The 9938-nt window shown below is 38.2% G+C and overlaps 1 pseudogene; it reads right to left on the minus strand.

Moving 5' to 3' along the window:
• Positions 1–1517: 1517 nt before the first annotated feature.
• On the minus strand, positions 1518–9428 carry LOC103725616 (annotated as a pseudogene).
• Positions 9429–9938: the final 510 nt, after the last annotated feature.

A 9938-nucleotide genomic window follows, 5' to 3' on the forward strand; every position in this document is an offset into this window, starting at 1 on the left:
TATTTTATTATGTGTACGAGTGTTTTGCCTGCATGCACGTAGAGACCAGAACATGGTGTCGGATCTCCTGTATCTGTAGTTACAGACAGTCGTTAGCCACTATGTGAGTGATGGGAATCAAATCCAGGTCCTCTGCAAGAGGAGCCAGTGCTCTTAACTGCTCAGCCATCTCTCCAGCCTTGGCAAACATTTTAAAAAGATTTGTCTTTCTTATTTACGTGGTGTGTGTGTGTGTGTGTGTGTGTGTGTGTGTGTGTACGCGTGAAGTGCCCATGGAGACCTGATGAGGTTGTCAGATCACCTGGAACTGGAGTTACAAGTGATTGTTAGCTGCTAGATGTGGGTATGGAAAACTGAATTCTGATTATTCAATTTTTAACCCAAGAGCCATGTCTCCAGCCCCAGGGAAAAGAGCTTCTACAAACATCTTAGATAAGAAAAAAACTTGTAAACAAATCAGTATAGGTTTACTAGCATAGAATAACACACCAGTAAGAGAACAGCATTTGTCATTTAAACAACATAGAACACCAAGGCAAGTGTCAGGCCCTCTGTATCCTTGTAGAATCTTCCACAGGCTAATTCATGTTGGCTTATGCAATATGAGTAAATTCAGTCATCAACATTTCCTCCCCAGGTGGCTTACATGTCCCATTTCTAAACTCTGATAAATAATTTGAGGGAAGTGAAGGTTCAACACAAGACAGGGCATTGTAAGTACTAGAAAGATAGCAAAGCCATTTACAAACATCGTGTGTTTCCTGTTCCTACTTCCTCCTAACTTCCAGATGCCTTTTCTCTATTTGTTCATATAAGTATATGAGAGAAAGTGTGAAAAACATTCCCGGGCATAACTGAGGCTAAGTTCCTCCACTGCAGTGTCAGGAGCCCAAGATGAGTTTTGAAATTGGTGACTGAAAGGCAGGAAAGACAGCACAACTAACAACATGTAAGTAAATTGTAAATTTGATAGCAAGTAAATTGTCAATAGTTACCTAATATTACTCCTTCCTTTTCAAAGGAAAAACACTACTGGACAAAATAATCCATTTTTCTATCATTTTTAAACTTATATATATATTTAAAAGATTGATTTTCATTTTTATTTATGTGTATGTGTCTGGGTATTTGTGTGTGTGTATGCCATGTATATGTGGGTGTCTGTGGAGGCAGAATAAGGCATCAGATTTCCTAGAACTGGAGTTATAGGCAGTTGTAAGCTGCCTGACATGGGTGTAGGAACTAAACGTAGGTCCTCTGCAAGAGGAGCAAGTGCTCTTAACCCCTGAGCCATTTCTCCAGTCCCCAAACTTTCATATTTTAAGAAAGACTGTCCAGAAACTTTATTTATTTATTTCTGAAAATAGATTTTTATTAGGGGATTTTCACCTCTCAGCTCTTCATCTTGAATAAATTAAAAAATATATAAAAACACAGAGCAGAATCAGAAGGACTTTATTATAGAAGCTCCAAAGAATTATTTTAGTGGGTTTTTCTTTGTTTATTGTACTTTGTTTTGAAACAGACTTTACTGTGTAGTCCTGGCTGGCCTGGAACTCACAGAGATCTGCTTGCCTCTGCTTCATGAGTTCTTGGATTAAATAAAGTCAGTGCACCAGCATGTCCAGCTAAAAACATTTTAAAGGTAATCGTAGGAAATATGATGTTTCATGAACATTTCACTGTGTTTCACCTCACGATAACCAACAACTTGAATAACTGTAGTACAATAGCACAACTAGAAAAGGGATATTGATATAATCCAAAGGAATTACTCATATCTCACCAGTTTTATGTGTACTTATTTGTTGCTGTAGTGTTGGGAATTGAACCCAGGCCATAAACAGGAGAGACAATTTTTCTACAACTGAGCTAAGTCTCAGTTTTTTTAACCACTTATTTGGGTGTATATAAATTCCATGCAAATTTATCACATCCATAGATTTGAATGCCCACTACCACGTTGTACATACAGAACAGTTGCATCACAAAGAGTCCTTATACTATATTTTTTACTTTTTAAGACAAAGTTTCACTATGTAGCTGGCCTAGAAATAGCTGTGTATATCAGGCGGGCCTGGAGCGCACAGAGATCTGCCTGCCTCTGTCTCCCAAGTGCTGAATTAAAGGTGTGTGCCACCAGCCCACCAATACTCTGTTTTTTGATTTTTTTTCCCCAAAGCTATTGTCCCCCTCTCCTTCCTCACCTATGACAAGCACTATTATTATTGTTGTCATTTTAGTAATAATATAAAATGGAATCATACAATTTGCAAAATTATGTGAATCACTTTTTAACCAAAGTTATTACTTTAAAATCCAAGTTGTTCCAATAGCTCATTTCTTTTTTATTGTACAGAACCAACCCATGGTGTGGATATGGGACAGTTGATTAAATTATTCACTGAATGTGTTTAGTTTCCATGAGTTTGTGTACTTTCCCCCATTTCTGTTGTTGTTGATATTTAGCTTTATTCCTTTGTATTCAGATAGAATACAAGATGTTATTTCTATTTTTCTCAATTTGTGGATACTTGCTTTGTGTCATAATATGTGGTCAATTTTGGAGAAAGTTCTATGGAATGCTGAAAAGAAAGTGAGTTATTTGGTGTTTGGGTGGAATGTTCTGTAAATGTCTCTTAGGTCTGTTTGCCTTATGATATCATTTAACTCCAAGGTTTTTTGATTTAGTTTTTGTCTTGATGACTTGTCTATTGGTGGGGCTCTTGTTTGGAATCAGTCTGTGATCTTAGATCTAATACTGTTTCTTTTATGAAATTGGCTGCTGTTGTGTTTGGTGCATATATGTTTAGGATTGTTATATACTCTGGGTATAGTTTCCTTTTGTGAGTGAGATCTTCCCTATCTCTTCTGACTAGTTTTAGTTTAAAGTCTATTTTGTCATATATTAGAATAGCTACACCTACTTGTCCCTTAGTTCCAATTGTTTGAAATGTCTTTTTCCATCTTTCTGCCTTAAAGATGGGGTGCCTAGGAAGGGGGTAGAAAGGGCGATGGGAGTCTGAATGTGATTAAAATACATTACACGAAATTCTGAAATGAATAAAAATATTTTAAAAAACGTTCACTGAATGAATGACCTTTGACTCATTTTCAGAGTCATCTCCTTATAAATGATTCAATTTGTTGTTTTCCTTTAGAAATGTAAATTTACTGAGTATGATGGTTGACTTTCTTGTCAAATTGATGAGATTTAGAATCAACCTAGGACATACTGTCTGTAAGGGTGTTTCTGGAGAGGATTAACTAAGGACAGAGTGTGGGGGGAACCCACTCTCAGAGTGGGTGTCAGCTTCCAACTGACATCCCAGGGACAAACACTGTCTCTTGCTGCTTGTTCTTTCTCCTGAATTTGTGTGTCATTGCTCCTGAGGCCAATCTTTGCTAACTTCAGCTTCTTCGGCCTTCCAGTGACTCTAGTACTGGTTTGGGATTACTGAGGTGTCCAGTTTCATAGCCTGAATAGTTACCTGTTTCTCAATCCCTCCTGTTTGCAGATGGCTATTGCTAGAATACCCAACCCCTATCACGTAAGCCAATCTAATAAATACCCTTGTTTAATGTATATGCTTTCTATTGGTTCTATTCCTTTAAAGAGTCCTAACACACTGAGCACTCACATGTTCTAGGCATGGTGCTATATGTTTCCATGGATCAACATATTTATGGTGTAATTCTACAGTGGGGATGTAATTAATACAGAGGGGAACAGCTGGTATAAGTCAAATAGCCTGTCCTGGTTATGGAATTCCTGAAGTGTATAACTGAGACAGGGGAGCTCAGCTTATTTGATATTGGCTCTGAAAATATGACTTCTATTTTCCATAGTAACAAATTCAGGACCATTAAAATCTTATGCTTGATTGCTTTTGTTTGTTCAATACATGATTTTATATATTTGTACCACATTTCTGAATATATATGTAAATAATGAAAAGAGATATCAAAATGAGGAATATTAGTTAAAATCACTGCTTATTATTTGATTATGTCAATTTAACATCATTAGCCCATGAAAAGCTTAGTCATGAGAAGGGACTAACAGTTTTCTTCTGTTAGTCCATTTCTTGGCTCAAGGGCTGGGTGGAGTCTGGAGTAGCAGAGACTGTGGGAGGGAGGTGAATGTAAATCCCTGAGTTGAGGTATTGATAGTCTCATATAAAATGGCCCTTTATTGGGTCTCTCTGTTCTGTGCTAGATGTTGAAGCTCATTTGGGTAAAAGGGATTTCTCAGCTTCTATTAGCCTTCCTCTGAATCCAGTTTTACTAATGTACTAAATATTTCCAGTTGTAAATACTAGGCAAAATATCACCTCCTGGTTAGAGCAGTAACATGGGCAATAAACCTAATGCTACTTGTCCCTTGTGAGATGGTATTCATGGGAAGCGGAAGCTGCCGACTTACATGGATTGTAGTTAGACCACTAATGGGAAACTGAAGTCTGTCTTTTCTCTGGAGAAACTGGATAGCCCTTTTCAGGCATGTCTTAGTCCATGTAGGAAGCTACAATAAAGCCCTTCAAAGCAAGTGAGTTATAAACAAGAGAAATTTAGTGGGGTCTAATTGAGCAGGCTGGTAATTCTACCTATTCAGGAGGCTGAGGGAGGAAGATTGCAAGTTCAAGTTCTTCCAAGACTACAGAGTGAGTTTAAGACTTGTCTGGGCAACTTAGTGAGATTTTGTCTTAAAATAAAAAGTAATATGAGGACTGGTGATAGAGCTGAGTGGTAGAGCACTTGCCTTGTATGCATGAGGCCCTGGGTTCAATCCCTAGTATCTCAAAAGCAAAACCAAAATACCAATAGGAATTTATTGCTCACAGCTCTGAACATTAGGATGTCCAAGATCTAGGTGCCAACAAATTTGGTGTGAATGAGGGCTTGCTCCTGGCTCTAAGATGGCATAGTCTTTGGTGTTCTCACGTGGTGGCTGGGACGGAAAAACTCCTTAGGACCTTTTTCATAAAGTTATTAATTATTTTCACCTAGTAATCTTCCAAAGGCACCATTTCTTAATACCATTGGGGATTAATCAACACATAAATTTGACAGGTGTCCAAACACTCAGAATATAAAAGGGCAGTTTCAAAACATGAAAGTTAAGTCAAAGATGCTAGATCAGTTTGACCAACAATTTGAGAAGAATGTGGTATGTAGTGATTCAAGTTAAAAATCTGAATGAGGAGCTTCAAGGTAGTGAAAGGGCCATGATGGATGTCTCTAATTATGACAGAGGGAGCATAATAAGGTCAGCAGGAGAACAAGGACTCATTTTCTCTTTCTCTTTTCCATCTCTTTTGATACTTAAGACAGTTATAATGGCCCCAGTTCATTTTTGGGTTGCTACATTCAATACCTTCCTCTTTTTAAGTGGTTACTGGGTATTGAGTCTAGGGACTTGTGCATGTTATTCAAGTATTTTATCACTGAGCTATATCCCTAGCCCTATTTTTACTTTTTCAAATTTTGAGACAGGGTTTCAGTAAATTTCCAAGGCTGGCCCTGAACTCATTCTATAGCTCAGGCAGAATTTGAGCTTTTAATCCTTCTGCCTCAGCTTCCAAAATAACTCATGCTATAGGTTTGTATCCACTGGCCTAGGCTCAGCAACCATTTTCCAATAAGATTTATAAGAAATCTAAGAGGTGTGGTTCTGCATGAAATACTCCTATATATGCACAACACACCAACAGCACAGAGATCATGGCCCTTGCTCCAAGCTTGCAAAATCCTTTGAGTAAGTTGCTTCATCACTCAGAGTTCTCACATGTAAGATGCAAAGATAATTTCGATTTTTCAACATTTAAATTGTATTAGTTCTGTTATGAACTCTAAACATGTCCATGTTCTTTTGTAACATCACAATTCATTACTAATATGATTATAATTTAAATTGAACTACTTATATTTCAAATTATTTATTTAATCTATATCTGAAGATATAGCAATATACATTTTTTTCCAGTTAAGACATATGTAAAGTACAATTTTGGTTGGTATGCTATAAGCGACTTTAAATATTTTCAGTGCTTAAATCTACCCAGATAAACATGGTGTTTTGTTTTGTTATGATGCCTGGCCTCAGATTGCAGCTGTGAAACCAAGGGTTCAGACAGGAAAGGCAGAGGTGATGCTGTCTGACTGAATGCTGCTAAACAAGGTGAAAGCCATCTGTTTAACAGGATGCCCTACATAGTAAGGGAAGAGAAAAAGGGGAGAGTGAGATTTGAATAGACAAGGCACTCTGGCGATGCCCACATTTAAAAATGTTCCCTCTTCAATGAACTGAAGATTCATTCATAGTGGAGGTTCTTCCTTAGCAAAGAAGTAGACACTTTACTTGCTACACATGGTGTATTTGTACCTAGAGGAAAGCTATTAGGGAGTTAACTAGGGAAAGAGGGAGATGGGAGACGATTAACCGGAAGGATTGACTGAAAAAAAGGAAAAGACTCTCCCCCAGTGTGGGTATCACCTTCTGGTGGGTGACCCAGATGTAAAGCCATCAGAAGGAATAGCAGTGTTGCTTTTGCCTGCTCACCTTCCACTCCTGGTGGTGAATGCATCTACTCCGTTGCTGCCACTGTTACTGCCATCTTTCCCTAACACTGGAACCCAGCTTCTTAGATCTTCTAACATGGACTACAGACCCAGAACTCTCCAAGAATCCCCCAGGCCTTCATTGGCAGACCAGGACTGCTGAGGTACCCAGCCTCATGAACTGAGAAGCTGGCTACCAGGTTCTCAGCTTCTCCAGCAGTCAGATGATTATTGTTGAACCATCAGCCCCTAACATGTAACCAATCTAATAACTCCAGTTTGTAATACATATATATTCATTATTGGATCTATTTGCCTAGAGAACTTGCACTAATAGGTGAAAGACACTGAAGAGTCCCCATCAGAAGGAAGGCAAATTTTCTCCTGCTGTAGGCTCCCCAGAACTTGTTTGGTCATTACAAGGCTTCTCAACTTGAGGAAACACCTGTAACAAAGAGGTCCTGTTGTCATTCTGTTCTAGCATTAGATATTAATAGCCACTGATAAAAATAACTTTACAGTGAATTTAATCCTGGGAAGGAATTCATTGTCTAACTAAAACAAACAATTTCCTATGAATCAGAATAAAAGCAATAATCTTCAATATAAGCCTTCTTTCAACACTAAACTCACTTCTCTTGATTTTGAGTGTTTCACCCAGCAATGTGTTTTGTTCTAATGAAAAGAGAAACTCTGATGTGCTTTTGTTTCCAGGTTCTTTACATCTCTTTATAATTTCAGTCAAGAAAAGAAAAATTTCTCACAAACTGTCAGTTTTTTTTAAAAAAAAAAATATTAACAGGGGCGGGGCGTGGTTGCGCACGCCTTTAATCCCAGCATTTGGGAGGCAGAGGCAGGTGGATCTCTGTGAGTTCAAGGCCAGCCTGGTCTACATAGTGAGTTCCAGGAAAGCTGGGGCTACAGGGAGACCTTTTCTCAAAAAGACCAAAAAAAAAAAAAAAAAAAAGTTAACAGGTTTTGATCTGTCTTCCTTCCCACTCCCCTTCAAATGCTGGGTGGATATTCTGATAAACTTCAAAGAGTAAGTCATAAATAGTAAATCTTGTCTTTGGTATACGGTTTTGATCATCTCCTCAACTGATATTTCACTTCTCATGTGACTAAGCCATTCACACATACTGAGGAGATGGAGTATATAGGAATATTTCTATACTAAATTATTGTTATGAGATGGCATGTAGTAATTAATACATTATTTACTATAAATGGATTATCTGTTTATTAAATCTTCTTGTAGCTGTGCTAAAGTAGTAGAACAGTTATTGTTTCTTATTTCTATTACAGGCAAGAAAACAATTGCAGGGAACTTAAAGACTCTTGACTACAACATTGGGGTTACTACAGATTCAAGAAGAATTTAGAACTTTTGATTCATAATTGAATTATCTTTATTTTTTCAGGTATTATTCATTCAAATAAATTTCAAACAATATTGAGTATTTCAGACATGTTGGGATTCCCTGAGGTATTTATTGCTTGGTAACAGCTTGTTAAAATGATGTATGTGATAGACCAATTAAATGAATCCTCAAAATAATAACCCCAAACCTTATTAATAACTAGAACCCCTTGACCATCTTAAAAATATGAAAGGATGAAGATAAAGTTACTTGAGAGGTCTTTCTGAAGAGAGAAACAGTGATTGTATGAATTCCCAACCTCCTAGGGGATAGGGTGCTAAGAGCCCTTCCTCCATCCATAAATTAGGGACTACCAGAGGCTCAAGTGGATCATCATCGATGGTTTCATATCTTTGGCTCAAGCCCAATATCAAGGAAGGATGATATCACTTTTGATCCTGTAATCTCTATAGGGCAGGGAATGAGCATGCATTTTTGATGGGCAGCATGGGTACATCACAGGAGAGAAATGGTGACTGATTAAGTATGCCTAACTGGCCCACTCCAGAGTGTTCTCCTACATCAACAGTGTGAGGATCCTAAGCACCAAGTTGTCACAGCAATTCAGAGAGGAGATTGATGAGAGGGGAAGAGAGAAAGGGAAAGGGAGAGGAGAAATCTTCCTTCCTTCTCAGTCCTCAGGTTCCAGCCCCAGCTGGAGTCGGGGGAAGGAAGGGAGGGAAGGGAGGGTCGGTTCTCTTTCTTTAAACAGACGTAGGCTCTTTTTTTTTTTTTTTTTTTTTTTTTTTTTTTTTTTTTTTTAATGACGGAGGCCACTGCGTACAGATACAAAAGGGGAGCTTCTTAGCCTCTTCCTTGGACAGTCTTGATGATCTCCTTGGCCCGGAGGCACTCCATGAGGCCTTGCGTTCTTCCTTGTTCTTAAACCTGCGTGCTTCTGCCTGGTCATCTAGGAGCTTCTTATGGCCTTGTCTGCCTTCAGCTTGTGGGTGTGTTCCACGAGAATCTGCCTGTTTTTGAACGTATTCCCTTTCACCTTCAGGTACAGTTGTGATACACGTGGCAGTAAATCTTAGATTCAAGATACTTCTTGAGAAGCCTGCGAGGATCCACATCCATCGCATCCAAGTCATCTCAGACATTCGCGGAATGTCAGTATCTGTCCGCTTACCTATGCTCATGGACCCACCCTTCCCGCTAGCCGAAGTGTTTTTCTATCATCGAGCCCTGGAATGAACAGTCACAGGCTTACAGGTCAGTCCATCTTTGATCAGCTTCCGGATCTGCTGACATATATTGGCACTGGAGATTTTACTGGCCTCATTGGGGTCCATGCAGGCCTTCTTTTTCGCCCCAGCAGAGGAAGCTAGACGCAAGCCTCTTCTGAAACCGGAGCAGCAAAAACAAAGCGGGTTCTATTTTTAAATCTGGATGGACTGAAGTGTTTGAACACCTGGACTGAGGACTGAGATACACTGAACTCATTTTTTTAAATTACTGAATAGACTGTAAAATTTTAAAAATTGAATTGTGTATAAAAACAGGCTACTAGGTTATTGATTTGTTATACTTCCATTTTTTCACTATTATGCATATCATATATGCTTTGTGTTTCCTATGAACGAATTATTCCTGTTATGTAATCATCATCTGAAGGACAGCTTTGACTTCTCTGTGGGCAGGCAGTTTTGTTTTAATTTCTGACATGTTGGATATACACAGTGTTTAGAAAAAAATGAAGTAACACTTTCTATATTTTGAAGTTGTTTGTTTAGGATATGTGTTCACAGTCATGAGGGTTCTTTTTTGGCAATTTATAAGTATTTCTTAACTACTCAAAGTTGCTCTACTAATAGTAATTTTAAGTCGCACTGATATTCAGGTTGTATGACAGAAATTTTCTGTTTCACCTAATTTTGGAAATTGCTCTTTAAAATTGTTTTATTTTTATTTTATGTGCATGAATGTATTGCCTGCATGTCTGTTGATGCACCT

The sequence above is a fragment of the Nannospalax galili genome, unplaced genomic scaffold (assembly GCF_000622305.1).
Source record: "Nannospalax galili isolate Female #2095 unplaced genomic scaffold, S.galili_v1.0 scaffold308, whole genome shotgun sequence".
NCBI classification, from domain to species: Eukaryota; Metazoa; Chordata; class Mammalia; order Rodentia; family Spalacidae; genus Nannospalax; species Nannospalax galili.